Raw genomic sequence first — 15,049 nt, 5'->3', positions numbered from 1 at the left:
ACTACAAGAGCCTCAATTTGCACTTTCTTAGGTATTTACTGACGAGGTCATCTGTCAGTGACCTACAGAAACCCCTGTACTGACTAATTAGAATCAATCAGTCTGAAGTCAGATCTGAATAAATGTCTGCAGATAGCTTCCAGAATCTACTGAAATGTGAATGATGTTAGCAGAAATCCTGCAATAATATAGCAGCTTTCCAGAAAGTTGAACTCTTCAATGAGCGAAAAGGAAATTGAGCTCTTGGAACCCAGAAGAATGGCATTCAGTAAAGCCTCAAGTTCTGGAGTAAGATGGTGTTTTATAACTTTCCCCCAGGCGTCATTATAAGAAGACTCAGGCTGAGAAAGGAGAGGTGGTGGTAATCCCAGGACAGGAAGAAGGAAGAAGCAGGTGATGGACAGCTAAGCACAAAGAAAGATAAACCATCCATTCCTTCTGACACAGCCAGGAAGTCCAGTCCACGGCCACAGAATCAGCCTGGAGGGTTACAAGGTCAGGCTGGAAGTCCTAGGCCGAGCGTGGTGTGCCTGACTTTGGTTGCAGGCTAGCATGCTCTCAGATGGTGGAGTTACAGCAGGGAGCCATCTCCTGAGGACAATGAGACTTGTTTGGACTGAGCTACTCTGGAGACCTAGAAATAAGGAATAATCACAAGTCAGAAAAACTGAGCATACCCTGCAGCAAGGTCTGGGTGGTGGCCAACCAGAGGGGCTTGTAGATAGGGGGAAGAATTAGACATAGATGAAAGGCTGCTCACTGAGCTCTGAGTCCAAGGTCTACTAGATGTCCAGATTCTGCAGCAACCCCCCATTGGGTGATTTTTTTTTTAAACTGGATATAATTAGCACTGAGCCAGGCAGGCAGAGAACCCCATGCCTTCATCTCTCCATCAAGTGCAGAACTGTCTCATGCTTCCCTCTCTGACACACTGAAAGTTGTGTTCCTTCACTTGGGCATTTGCATCATTGCACATGAGATGCACATGCTCTGGAGAGGGAAGACTGGAGCAAGGGATCCTCTGCAGGGGCAGCAGTGGCTGCTGCTTGACCATGAGGCTGAAAGACAGTGTAGTGGTAAAGTATTTGTATAAGCCCCACTCCCCGAAGTATGCTTGACCAGACAGATCTCAAGGCCATAACCCCACCCACCAACCTGTACATTGGGAAGAAGGAAGAACCATAGTAGATTCCAGCTCTTACCCCAGACCTCACAGATTCCCACATAAAAGGGCCCAGGAAGAAGTTCCTCCAACGCCTTCTGTTTCCACTGTTATTTTTTAATATTGCTTTCACTTTAGTTTAAGGTCTTTGCCATTCCTCTTTCATCCAACTTTGTTTACATACTTTATTTTGTTGTTAGATATTTTGTCCTGGACATATGTCTCTGTGTATGTACACATGCGTGTGAAAGCGCCTATAGGGGCTAGAAGACGGAATCAGTTCCCTGGAGCGGAATTACAGACAGCTGTGAGTCACCCAGTGTAGAACTGAACTTGGGTTGCCTGGAAGGGCAGGAAGCAAGTGTTCTTCACCACTGAGCTCGTTACTAGGCTTCTCTTCAACTCCCTCCCGCCCCTCCCCGCCCGTATTCCTTCACACTTTTCCGATGCTGTTTTTCTTCTCTTTAGTGTGGTGACGGTCATTACATTTCTCTGTCAGATCTGTTTTGGTATGCTGCTGTTGCACACACTTGCTTTCTCTTGAGTGGTGCTAGGTATTGAGCCCTTAAGGAATGACTGCATATCAGAAGAGAGATCCAGCCCCACAGATGCATACATCTTCACGTAGAAACCGTCAAACAAAAACAATGAAAAAGCAAAACAAGGACACTTAACAAAAGCTGCTTTTGGATCACTGAGGCAGAAGAATTGAAATAGCTAAAATGCCAACCAATTCAAAGGGCCAGGTTTGTGTTTTGTTTCTGTGGTCAAACTGCTCAAACCCCACTGTTAGAGGAAATGGTTTATTTCAGCTTAGAGTTCTGTGGTTGGCTAATCTACGTTGTCGACTGTGTCTAAATCATCTTCACCGTGAGCTGTCGGACACTCCTGTGAGAAAGGGTCATGATGGATTGATTCTTTGGAGCAGGAAGACCCACTCTGAGTGTGCATGGCCCTTTCTGGTGGCAGCCCAGACTAAAGGACATGGAAGAAGGAAGTCTTTTGCTCTTTGCCTGCTTGTATTCACTCCTGATGAGTCTATGAAGCCTGTTGCTGAAGCGTTCCTTCACCAATGTCATACAGTCAACTTCTTCTGGCTTGGAGTGTGGACTGGAGGCCAGTAGCTCTCTGGAATCATCTAGGCCTTCAGCACCAGATAGGGACTGCTGAGACACCCAGCCTCACGGGCTGAGCAACTAAGGGTCATGTGAGGTAGCCATTGTTGAACAACCCACACCATATCCCGTGAGCCAATCAGTCCAGTTCAGTTAGCTCAGTTCCTTTAGTGAACCCTGACTCATAAAGGTTACAGCTCAGCATCAAGAGAAACCAGGACAGGAGTTCAAGGCAGAAACCCGGAGGCAGGAACTGAAGCAAGAAACAGTGAGGGAATACTGCTCACTGCCTTTCTTCTTCTGGCTTGCTAAGCTGCTTTACTTTCTTTTAAAGATTGGCATGTTTTAAATTGTGTGTATGAGTGCTTTTGCCTGGATGCCTATGCCCACAGAGGCAAGAGGACATTGGATCTGTTGGAACTGGAGTTATAGATGGTTGTTTTGGAACTGGAGTTATAGATGGTTGTTAGCTACCATGTAGGTGCTGGGAATCAAACCTAGATCCTCTGGAAAAGCAAGCACTGCTGTTAAGTATTGAACCATCTCATCTCTCCAGCACCTTCAGCTACCTTTCTTTTTTTTTTTTTTTTTTTTTTTTTTTTTTTTTTTTTTTTTTTTTTTTTTTTTTTTTTTGGTTTTTCGAGACAGGGTTTCTCTGTAGCCCAGGCTGTCCTGGAACTCACTCTGTAGACCAGGCTGGCCTCGAACTCAGAAATCAGCCTGCCTCTGCCTCCCAAGTGCTGGGATCAAAGGCATGCGCCACCACCGCCCAGCTCAGCTATCTTTCTTATATAACCCAAGCCTACTCTCTTAGCAATTGAGAAAAATGCCCGTGACTAGAGAGATGGCTCAGCAGTTAAGAGCGCTGGCTGCTCTTCTGGAGGACCCAGGTTCAATTCCCACACCCACTTGGCAGCTCACAACTGTCTGTAACTCCAGTTCTAGGAGATCCAACACCCTCATACAGACATACATGCAGGTAAAACACTAATGCACATAAAATAAAAGTAAATAAGTCACTAAGAGAAGAAGAAAATGCCTCACAGGCATGTTCACAGACCAGTCTGACAGGCAGTTCTTCAACTGAGGTTCCTTCTTTCCACGTGTGTCAAGTTAACAATGACAGTACCATTGTTGGAAGTGACCTACTACCTCAGGAAGAATTAAAATAAACAGAAGAATGATGTAAGAAAGTTAAATCAGACGTGGATGAAAAATTCGGCTGCATGGATGATAAAATAAAAGGGTATCATATTTTTGAGGACTGGGTAAATATCTTAAAGTCTGTGTTGTGAAAGCCTACGTTCCTAAGTTCAGATACCCAGAACCCACATTTCAAAAGGGCATGATTATGGTTCAAGATGGGTCTCTGAAACTGGACATTCTAGCCAATTGATAAGCAACAGATTCAGTGAAAGACAGTCTCCAAAAGATAAGATAGACATTGTAGCCAGACAGGGCCTCAAGTGGAGGGATAGGGTCACCAACCCAGCGATAAAACCTCCAACCTACAATTTGTCCTGCCTGCAGGACAGGCTGGGACCAGAGCTTAGCAAAATCATCATCAGAGAGATTTCATCCAGCAACTGATGGGAACAGATGCAGAGTCACACAGCCAAATATAAGCGGAGCATAGGAAGTCCTATGGAGGAGGGGAAGGAAGGATTAGAGGATTCAGAGGGGTCAAGGACACCACAAGAAGAGGACCTACAGAATCAGCTGGCCAGGATTCAAGTGGGCTCACAGACATCAGGAAACCTCCATGGGTTTGACCTACATCCTCTGCATGTATGTTATGAGTGTGTAGCTTGATAGTCTTGTGAGAATATGGGCCTGGTCTTTATCGTAGCTTGTTATGCCATGTTTGGTTGATCTCCCTGGGAGGCTTGCTTTTTTTCTGTGGGGAGGTGGAAGGGGCATAGATCTGGGGGGAAGGGGAGGTGGGAGGAGAGACTCAGGAGGGGAGGAAGGGAAACTGCAGTCAGGATGTAATATATGAGAGAATAAATAAAAAGAAAAATATAGAATAACTGAAGAAGACACTAGAGAGTGACCTGTGGCATCCATATATTTGTACACAACACATACACAATCAAGTGCATATATACACATGCATACACATATACAAACAAAACAAAAAAGAAAAGAAATCTAAAAAAAAGAAAACAAAAAACATGACATCCCAGTATAGGATCATTTGAGTCTGAATTGGCTAGTTGTCTGTGATCATGACACAGGTTAGAGCTGTCTGGGTAGAGGAAATGCCTCTCTCAGAGTGGCCTGTAGACAAGTCTATATGTCCTTTTCTTGATTAATGATTGGTGTGAGAGGGCCCAACCTGCTGGGGGCAGTGCCACCCCAGGGCTGGTGGTCCTGAGTCTTACAGAAAAGCAAGATGAGCAAGCCACGAGGAGAAAGCCAGTAAGCAGCATTTCTCTATGGTCTCTGCCTTAAGGTCCTGCCTTAAAGTTCCTGCCCTTTTTGAGCTCCTGCCATGTTTCCTTTGGTGATCAACTGTGATTGGAATATGTAAATAAACCTTTCCTCCCCAAGTTATTTTTGTCATTATTTATCATAGCCATAGAAAGCAGCCAAGCACATAGTCGCACATAGAAGCAGTGAGAAAAGCACTTCTCCACATGCTGTGCCAAGAGTAGAGAACAACAAAAGCATCGAGAACTATGGGGGTGAGTGGAGGGGAAGCCAAGTTACTTAACAAAGGCAAAACTGTTAGAATGACACCTATCAACAGAAATCCTAGGTGCCAGGAGAGCATGAAGAACTAATGCATATCAAGTTCTGAAACAACATAGTTGCCAATCAAGGTTATTCAGAAACATTTTTATATCATGAAGAAAAGGAAAAATAAATGCTAGAGGAAGCAACTCTCATATAGTACCAGCGAAATGTAAATTGGTTAGCTAGTATGGAAGTCAAAGTGGAAACTTTCTCCAAAAAAAAAAAAAACAATTAAAGGTCTCAAGAGAGGAAATGGCTCAGTGGCTAAGAGCACGAGTTACTCATGTAGAGGTGGTTCCCAGCACCCACATGACAGTGAACAACTATTTGTAGCTCCAGTTTCAGAGGGTCTAGCTCCCTCTTCTGGCTGTCATGGGCACTGCAGAGACATGGTGCAAAGCACCCACACACATAAAATAAGATTTTTTTAACAGTATTTAAAACAAAACAAAAATAGGCCCTGGGGAGATGGCTCAGCAGTTACTAGCATGTAATGGTCTTCCAGAGGACCTGTATTTAATGGGCAGCACCCACGTGACACTGATAACCATCTGTAACTCCATTTCACAGTATGTAACAACCTCATCTAGCCTCTAGGCATGGTCAAGTTATGATACCAGCTTAGATGCCCATCAAAGAATCAATGCATAAACAAAGTTTAGTATACATATATATAGTGGGATATTGTCCAGCCATAGATAGAATGAAATAATGCCATTTATTGGAAACTGGATGTAACTGGAAATCATGTTATATAAAACAGACTAGAGTCAGAAAGACAAATACCATTACGTTTTCTCTTGTGATAAAAATCTAGATTTAAAAAAAATGATGTAAATCTCCAGTTAATGGGGATTAAGGGGATGAGTTTAATAAAAAAAAATTATGTTCGTATACAAAAATGTAAAAATGAGCGTTCATGAGATGGCTCAACAGGCACAGGCACCTGCTGATAAGTACTTGCCATTCAAGTCCCTGGACCCACAAGGAGGAAGGAGGGACCCTACTTTTGAAATCTGTCCTCTGTCCTCTGAACAACACATGCACACACCAACATGCAACTAAGATAAAATGTAATAATGAAATGTCACAGTGAAACCTATTCTTCTGTATAATTAAAATATGCTGGTTTTGATAAAGGGGATATTGAAGATACAGTTTGCTGGTAGGAGGTTGCGGTGTCACATGTGATATGGAGGTCAGTTATTGTGCTCTTAAATCTAGAACGTGAAGGGTGAAAACCAGAAGAATTTATTAAAGTATTTGCAAAATTTTACAATGCCAGATACTCTGAGAATGCTCTTGGGTTATGTTAAGAAAGCAATTGTGAAGCCTCTGATGCTGGAGTTTCAGGGTAGTACAATGGGAAACAGAGGAAACAAAATGGACCAGTGTTATCAGGATCAGGGTCCTGGTCCAGCCTTGAAAGTCACACTAGAAACCCCAACATTACTCCTCTAGTATGTTTTAGGACTTGGATACATCCCACATAACAAAATAAGTAAAGTTAGTTCCTAGCAAGAAGGGTAGGAGGTATGCTTTCTTCTCCACATCAACAAACATGGCTGACTCTTCTCAGGTCGAAAATAGAGAAGTGCAGGAATTAAAACACAGGAATTTAGTTAAGTTAATATAGGGTCTTCAGAAATGTCTCAAAATTAAGAGCACTTGCTGCTTTCAGAGGACCAAAGCCAGGTTCCCAACATATCAGTCGGCTTAAAATACCTGTAACTCCAACTCCAGGGGGATTCAACACTTCTGGCCTCGTTTGGCACCTGTACACACAGACACATACCCATGCATAGATACACACACACAAATCATTTTTAAAATAATAGAAGAAAGCTGAAAATAAAAATACTTTATAAAAGATAAGCTAGGACTGGAGCAATGGCTCAGCGGCTGCTCTTCCAGAGGTCCCGTGTTCAATTCCCAGCAACCACATGGTGGCTCACAACCATCTATAATGTGATCTGATACTCTCTTCTAGCATTCGGGTGTACATGCAGATAGAGCACTCATATACATTAAATAAATAAATAAATAAATAATCAAAAAACAAAACCAAAAAAAAAAAATAAGGTAAACTAACAAAACAAAACCATTGCCTAGTTTTTCAAACTGACAAAACCACATGATCTGAAAAGGACCAGAGACTCATAGGGCATGAGTTAGAGGTGACTCCACATCCAGCAAGGAGCTCATTCCATCAAGAGCCCTACCCTCTGCATACTGGGGATCACACCCAGAGCCTTATATATGCTAGACAAGTCACTGTGCTACATCCTCAGCCCAATCGTTCATCAAGAAAAGGTTCTTAGCCTCCTCGTCCAACAGTTTCTGCTACATTTATAATCTCCCTGTTCTCGTAAAGACATCCATCAAAGCCCTACCCTTCCAAGTCTCGGCTTCAGAGCTGTAACCTAGACGTCATGGTTAATTTTACTTAGAGTTCTGAATGATTCCTTGCCATACTCTGTTTTAAACATTGTTTATCCTATGTGTGCTTGCATAATTTCATGTGCACCAGGTACATGTAACAGCCTGTAAAAGCCACAAGAGAGAGCTGGATCTCCCGGATCTGGAGTTACAGGTGGCTGTGAGTCACCATGTGGGTGCTTGGAACCCAAACCTATGTTCTCTGCAAGGGCAAGCAGTGCTCTTAATGTCTGAGTCCTCTATCTCTCCAGCCCCCTGGCCGCACTCTTACTCTACTCTCTGAGCAGCCCCCTAACACCAGCTCTTCCACGCTCTGTTTCTGAAGTGTGTGGCAGCTATGCTCTCAGCTCCTATACAACCAAGAGGGAGAGGAAACTGGAAGGGGAAAGAGTTCTGGAGGACGTCTCAGCGTTTTGCTTGTCTTCAGTATGGAATAAAAACGGATTTTTCTTATTCAAGTAGAGGAGGAATCAAGTTGGCAGTGGCATCTTCATAGAATATTCCATTTCCTCCTCGGTAGACGCTGCCTCTACAAACTACTGCTCAGCTGTGGAATTCTTTAATGGCTTTTCTGCATAATTGAATTCAGAGGTCTTACTGTTCCTGTAAATTTTGTTTCTGAATAGTCCTGAGCATTTCAGGGTCTTCACGGATTACATGTATTTTCATGTGCCCGTCTCTTCATTTAAAGCCATGGGTAAGTGATGGCAACAGCTGCATAAAAACTAATCAATCTGGAAAATGAAGGTGTGTGTGTGTGTGTCTGTGTGTGTCTGTGTCTGTGTCTCTGTGTGTGCGTGTATGTGTGTGTGTGTGCACGCACACATGCACACTTGTGCGAGTTTAGGATCAGGAGGAGACAAACCGATACCTAAAACATTTTTTATGGGTTTGTCGTTGTCATCGTTTTGTTGCTGTTCAAGACAAGTCTCACTGTGTAGCCCTGGCTGTCCTGGAACTCATTTTGTAGACCAGGCTGGCCTCAAATTCACAGAGCTCCTCCTGCATCCTGCCTCCTGAGTGCTAGTATTAAAGGTCTCTGCCAACTTAAATTTAAAAGAAGCACAAGCTACACTCTGTCCTTGGCAAGAATACAAAGAATGGATGCTCCTTTGGCCAATAAGGAAGTATCATCACCATCACCCAGAGGATGAGTATTGTTAATGGGTTACAGTGAGTTCTGAAGACAGGCATGGGCTGTGGTGAAGGGCAAGGAAGATGGAAAGGATGCAAGCAACCTCCACACATAGCTCTGCCAGGCGATAAGGCAGCCAGTGAGGGCCAAACTTCATAACCTCCATACATAGCTCTGCCAGGCGATAAGGCAGCCAGTGAGGGCCAAACTTCCCTGTAAAAACAGAGAAGGCATTGGAAGAGACATCTGGCAGTACCATAGATTACAGTGACAGAAAGCCCTCCTTTTGCAAACCATCTACTTTCAACAGAAAGAGTAACTTTTTCTTATTGCTGAGAGAATAGGAAATTCCCAAAGAGATAGAACAAACCTAAAAGCTGGGAGGAAGACCAAGTCAATAAGTGTGCACATTGGAAAGGCAAGTATACAAAAGAAAAGATGCTACACACACAAGGGTGCACTCAGAGGCCTAAGAAGGTGCCAGATTCCTTAGAACTGGAGTTACAGGAGTTTAGAATCTGCCCAGTGACAGTGCCACGAACTGAACTTGGTTCGTCTCCAGGAGCAGCGAGCACTCTTAACTGCTGAGCCATCTGGGTTAGCTATTCACCTGCTTGTGGTAATAAAACACCTGGCAAAATTAACTTTAAGGAAGGCTATATTTTGGCCTACAGCTTTCTGACCTCCACATATGTGCAGTGCCATACATATGGCCCAAGCCCCAAAACAAACAAATATTTAGAGAAGTAAAAGATGGCATTTCAAAAATGTATGACCAATTAAAAAAGTACCATAATTTTCCAGATAATTAGAGAAAGAATAAAATAAAAATGCAATTACATAAGCTTGGTGGTGATGGCACATGCTTTTAATCCCAGTACTCAGAAGGCAGAAGCAGGCAGATGTCCAAGTTTGAGGCCAACCTGGTCTATAGAATGAGTGTCTCTCCACATAGAGAGAAACCCTGTCTCAAAAAACAGACCAAAGGGAGACAATTACAGAAGGAAACAACAACAAAAGGCAATTGATGACTAAATCCACAAATTAAAAATGGCTAAAGGAATACTAAGTTGGAAATATCACCTAGGCTGTAGCATAGAAAAAACAGAAGATGAGAAAGGTGATCCTGTGTTAAAATGTGGTGGCAGAATTGCCATATTTTTCTGTAGAAAGAATGAAGGAACAAGTATTTTAGGCAGAAACTCCACTTCTGTGGAGAATGAAAGCTTCTACAAATGACAATGGCTATGCTTCAATAAAACATAACTTATGGGGTTAGGGCAATGGCTCAGTTGACAAAGTGCCTTTTGTGCAAGCAGGAGAACCCGAGTTTGGATCCCCAGCACCCGTACAAATAGCCAGTGTAGTGACATTTTTTGACATACAACTCTGAAAAGGATGATCCACAAAAAAAAAAAAAAAAAAAAAAAAAATCCAAGTTAGAGATTTTCAACAGTGTTAATAATGCCTTGTTCTGAAGTGGCAAGATACCATTAACCATTAAACTTTACTTTTACGTTATTTATGATCTTTTTATATGTAACATTATTAAGAAATAGAGAAGATATTTTGAGCCGGATGTGGTGGTGCTTACCCTTAATCTCAGCACTCAGGAGACAGAGGTAGATGGATCTCTGTGAACTTGAGGCCAGTCTGGTCTACATAACAAGTTCCAAAACAGCCAGGGCTGTGTAGAGAACCCCTGCAGACACAGATATACCCATATGCATATATATTTTTTAAGACAAGGTCTTCCATACTCCAGGCTGGCTTCCAATTTGCTATGTAGCTGAGGATGGGTGACCTTGCACTTCTGAGCCATCTCCTGGGAATACAGACATGCACCGTGGAGTACAGGGAATCAAATTTGGGACTTTATTCTTGCTAGACCAGCACTCTACCACCTGAGCTACATCATTAGCCCGGGACAAACTGGTATGAGGTTAAACCCCAAAATAACACAAGGATAAATATAAAAGAATGAAAAAGCTCTTTGACAATTGTTCTTTAGAGGACAAAGTGTGATTTCTCATTATGTGGCATGTTGCTGTGTCTTTGTGTGGAATATAAATGGGTTCTAGAAAAGTAACACAGTAAGGATTGAAGGAATCTCTTTTGCTTGCACTGCACTACAAGAGAGGCTTGGAATGATGACATGAAACGGAAACTTGAGTAAAATTAAGAGAAAGGTAGAGGTTTCAAGTTCAATATCTTTTGTTTTTCATAATTGATTCAGAATATATTTTCTTTTCTTTTTTTTTTTTTTTTTTTTTTTTTTTTTTTTATGAATTTACTACATAACACCAGCATGGTAAATGACTCCGTTACAACATTACAATGACCATTCTTTAAAACAAGCGACTCTTGTTTGCATCCAACGAAGTTAGCAGTTGAGGGTTCTGAGACAATCACTGTAAGCAGTCAGTGATTAGAAGAGTTTCAGAACTGAAACAGAGATTTTGTTTTTCAACCCAATGTTCTGCGTCAACGTTATCCCGTCTGCCATCAGCGTTTGCTAGTAGACTGTAGCCATCACTTCTTTCTGCCGGAAGCTTCTGACTGTGCTGTCTCTGAAAGAAGCAGTCTACTCGAGCTTCTTCCTGGGGATAGCCTGCAGCACCTTGAGATCCCGGGACAGGGCTGGGGTGTCCTGGGGATAGCCTGCAGCACCTTGAGATCCCGGGACAGGGCTGGGGTGTCCTCGGGATAGCCTGCAGCACCTTGAGATCCCGGGACAGGGCTGGAGTGTCCCAGCTGCGAGACCGTGATTTGCAGCTGCTGTGGCAAACAAGATGTCCAAACAAGAGACATGTTGGGATTAGCTGGTTCTTGAAGGTGATGTTTCAGGTGGGGACTGATAGAGTCCTGCTAAAGCACCGCTTTTGCCATCAGGACACATGCAGTGCTCATTCTGCCGACATGGATGGAGTGGTGGGATGAAGATGGATGTCAGCACCCCCATTTTCTATTGTGCACGCTCATGAGCCCCCTAACCTGATCTTTCACTCTGGCCCAAAGGTGACTCCAATTTTATTTCTTTAAATCAATATCTTTTTTTTTTTTTTAAGTCAAGAGTTAAATCAGACATGGAAAACTGAGAAGATGGAAAAGTAGACACAAAGTTTTAGATGTTTTTCTGCTCCTGGTCCAGACCCGGCTATTTTCTGTTGCCTTCCCATCACAGCCCTGTTCTAGACTGGCCTGTGGACAAATGCCAACAGGAAGGCTCAGAGAACAGGTAGAAACATGCCTGCAGCAGTCCTGTGAGCCCTTCCCCTTTCTTGGTAGCTCATGGAAGTATTAGGGAGAATAATCTAGAAGTCCTTCTGTCTCTCCTCTCCTTTACTGTTTTTCCTCTCCTTACCCCTAGAACCCCCAGCAATAAAGCCCATTCATGAATTCTAAGTATTTTTTTAATTACTGAACTTCAACCCCAATTTATTACTCCTTTCTTTGATACTATTTTGTTTCATGTGTGAGTGTTTTGCCTGTGTACATATATGTGCAGCAGGTGCATGCCTGGTTCCTTGTGGAGACCAGAACAGCATACTGGATCCCCTGGACTGAAGTTATGATGGTTGTGGATGCTGAGAACTGAACCCATGTTCTCTACAAAAGCATTAAGTGTCCTTACCTGCTACACCATCTCTCCAGGCTCCCAATGTATTGCTTTTTAACTCCAGATGATCTGTAACTGTATCTGCCTACTCCAAGCATCTGTGATTGCCTTCCCTAATTCTTTCTTTCTTGAGTCGGTATGGATGTACTTAACACTGACAACCACCTTTCTGCAAGCCCATGTCTTTCTTGATAGCTGGTGTTAGTGTTTGTATCTTAAATCTTGATATTTCAGTTCTGCACTACACAACACACATGTAGCAAGCAGCAGAAGAAAGATAACAAACTCACATTCCTGATCCTTACTTCGTTGAACTAGCGACTCAATTCAGTTTAAGATCTTTAGGCCTGTGCCTTTTCCCCTCAGCCATTTATAGGTACTATGCAGGAGCATGTCATACAATCTGTGTACACCTCTATGAATGTTTGAGTGAGATGTTCCCCCATTCCTGAGCACTTGTGTGCTTCTTTTCTAGTTGGTGGCCCAGTTTGGGGAGGCTTAGGAGGTGTGGCTAGGTATGGCCACAGGAGGTGTCTTTTAGAGCTTCAAGACCATCCCCATTTTAGTTCACAATCTCTGTTTCATGATTACAGTGAGATGCGAGCCTGCTCCATTGTCACATACATTAACGTTCTGGAACCATAAGCCCAAATAAACCTGTGTGGTATATGTGTCTGTGTGTGTGTGTGTGTGTGTGTGTGTGTGTGTGTGAGAGAGAGAGAGAGAGAGAGAGAGAGAGAGAGAGAGAGAGAGAGAGAGAGAGAGAGACTTATTAGAATGACTTACATCTGTGGCCAGCTAGTTCAACAATGGCTGTCGCTCAATGGAAAGTCCAAGAATCCAATAGTTTTTCATTTCACTAGGCTGGATGTCTCAGCTGGTCTCCAGTGAGGGAATGAACTCACTAGGAAGAGTAAAGGCAAGCAGACCAAGATCAAGTACTTCCTTCTATGTCATTTATACAGGCTGCGGCCAGACAGCGTGGCCCAGATTTAAGGGGGGGGGGTTCCAACCTCAAATGATTTATTAAGAAAAATTACTACCCTCAGAGCTCCCAGGGTCTCAACCACCAACCAAAGACTGCACATGGAGGGGTCTGATTGTTCAGGCAGCATGTGTATAGTAGAGGATTGCAAATTCAATCATCAATAGGAGGAGAGGAGCTCGGCCCTGTGAAAGTTCTGTGCCCCAGTGTAGGGGAATGCCAGGGCCAGAAAGTGGGAGAGGGCGGGGTGGCAGGCATGAGGAAGTGGGAGGCAACAGGGGTTTGTTTTGGTTGTTTTTGTTTGTTTCTTGTTTTTTGGAGGGGAAACTGGGAATGGAGATATTTACATGTAAATAAAGAAAATATCTAAAAGAAAAAAAAAACTGAAAAAAAAAAAAAAGAAAAAAGAAAAATTCCTCACAGGTGTACTTAGCTGCTTGGGTTTTTGATAATTCTGAGTACATTCAAGTTGACAACCAAGAATTGCCACAAGCCTATTTCAGGCATGCTAAATAATTGCCTGAAGAGATAGGAGAGGAAGAAATCGACAATCCCATCACAGAGAATAAAATAATTTTCACATTAATAGCTAAATAGTGAAAGGATTGGAAGCTGTATTAGTTTCTTTTCCATTGCTTCGATGAAACACCATGACCTGACTTCCAATTAGTTACTCCTGAGTAGTAAGAGATTGATGAAAGGTGTGGAGTTTCTGCTTGGAACCGGAAACAGGAACTCTATCATGGAAAGGCTGTCCGAGTCAGACTGCATGATAATGTTGTAAAAGTTACAAACTGATTACTTCAGAGTCATTAAAAAATGGAGGATGTTCATCTTTGTTCTAAAAAAAAAAAATCAAGAATTTTGACAAGTGTTTTCTCGTTTAATTTATACTCTTGTCATAAAGGGCTGCTAATTAAATTAAACTTCAAAACAAATTAGTAAGGCAATTAAGAAATGAAAAACGAAGGTTTCTGAGCTATTACATACATAGGAATATGATTATATTATCAAACACATCTGTAAGGTACTGTGCATTTGCTAGAGAGAAACACTAGTTATAAGAGTTTTCTAGAACCAACAAGAACACAGAAATAAAAATTCATTACACAATTCAGAGCTAAACAAAACAAACCAAGGGTCAGAAGAAGGTCAAGTGATTCCTGGCTTTAAGATTCCCAAACTATATCTTCACAGAATGAATCCAGGCTAAACCAGAGAACGACAACAACAAACAAAACAGTTTGATTTTAACAAACTGTCATTGAGATCTTGTGATAGTTCCATTTATGTTCTAACTTGCCTGGGCTGTGGTGCCCACACGAGTGATATGTTACCTTGACTGTTTCTGTAAAGGCATTTGGCAATGACACCAACATTTAAGTCAGTGGATTGTCAATAAAGCAGGTGGTTCTTCCTCCAAACATGAGTGAGCTTCATGTAATCAGATGAAGAAGGCCCAAATAGAACAAAAGCTAACCTTGGAGCTGGAAGAGAATCTACCTGAAGACATTCTCTAGACTTGAACTGTAACACAATCCCTTCCCAAGAAACTGGGTGCCTTAGCTATGGTTACTGTCGCTAGGATGGAACACCATGACCAAAAGTGCATTGCAGAGGGAAGGGGCTATTTGGCTTACACTTCCACATTGTCGTCTATCACTGAAGGAACTTGGAGGTTGGAGCTGGCGTGGAGGCTATGGAGGGGTGATGCTTACTGGCTTGCCCATCATAGCTTGCTCAGCCTGCTTTCTTAAAGAATCCAGAGCCACCAGCCAAAGGATGGTACCATCCACAATTAATTAATTAATTATTAATTAAGAAAATGTCTCACAGTCAGAAGTTGGGAGGCATT

General features: G+C 42.6%; 1 long non-coding RNA gene across 1 annotated transcript; it reads right to left on the bottom strand.

Moving 5' to 3' along the window:
• Positions 1-284: 284 nt before the first annotated feature.
• LOC116081720 lies at positions 285-14,734 on the bottom strand. Its single transcript, XR_004114980.1, has 3 exons — positions 14,675-14,734; positions 12,996-13,113; positions 285-634 (listed from the first exon to the last, which is right to left on the bottom strand). It is a non-coding gene; the product is annotated as an uncharacterized LOC116081720 (long non-coding RNA).
• Between the last annotated feature and the right edge of the window lie 315 nt (positions 14,735-15,049).

The sequence above is a fragment of the Mastomys coucha genome, unplaced genomic scaffold, assembly GCF_008632895.1.
Source record: "Mastomys coucha isolate ucsf_1 unplaced genomic scaffold, UCSF_Mcou_1 pScaffold7, whole genome shotgun sequence".
Lineage (NCBI taxonomy): Eukaryota > Metazoa > Chordata > Mammalia > Rodentia > Muridae > Mastomys > Mastomys coucha.
Note: the sequence above shows the minus strand (reverse complement) of the source record. Positions and strands in the feature narration are given on the sequence as shown.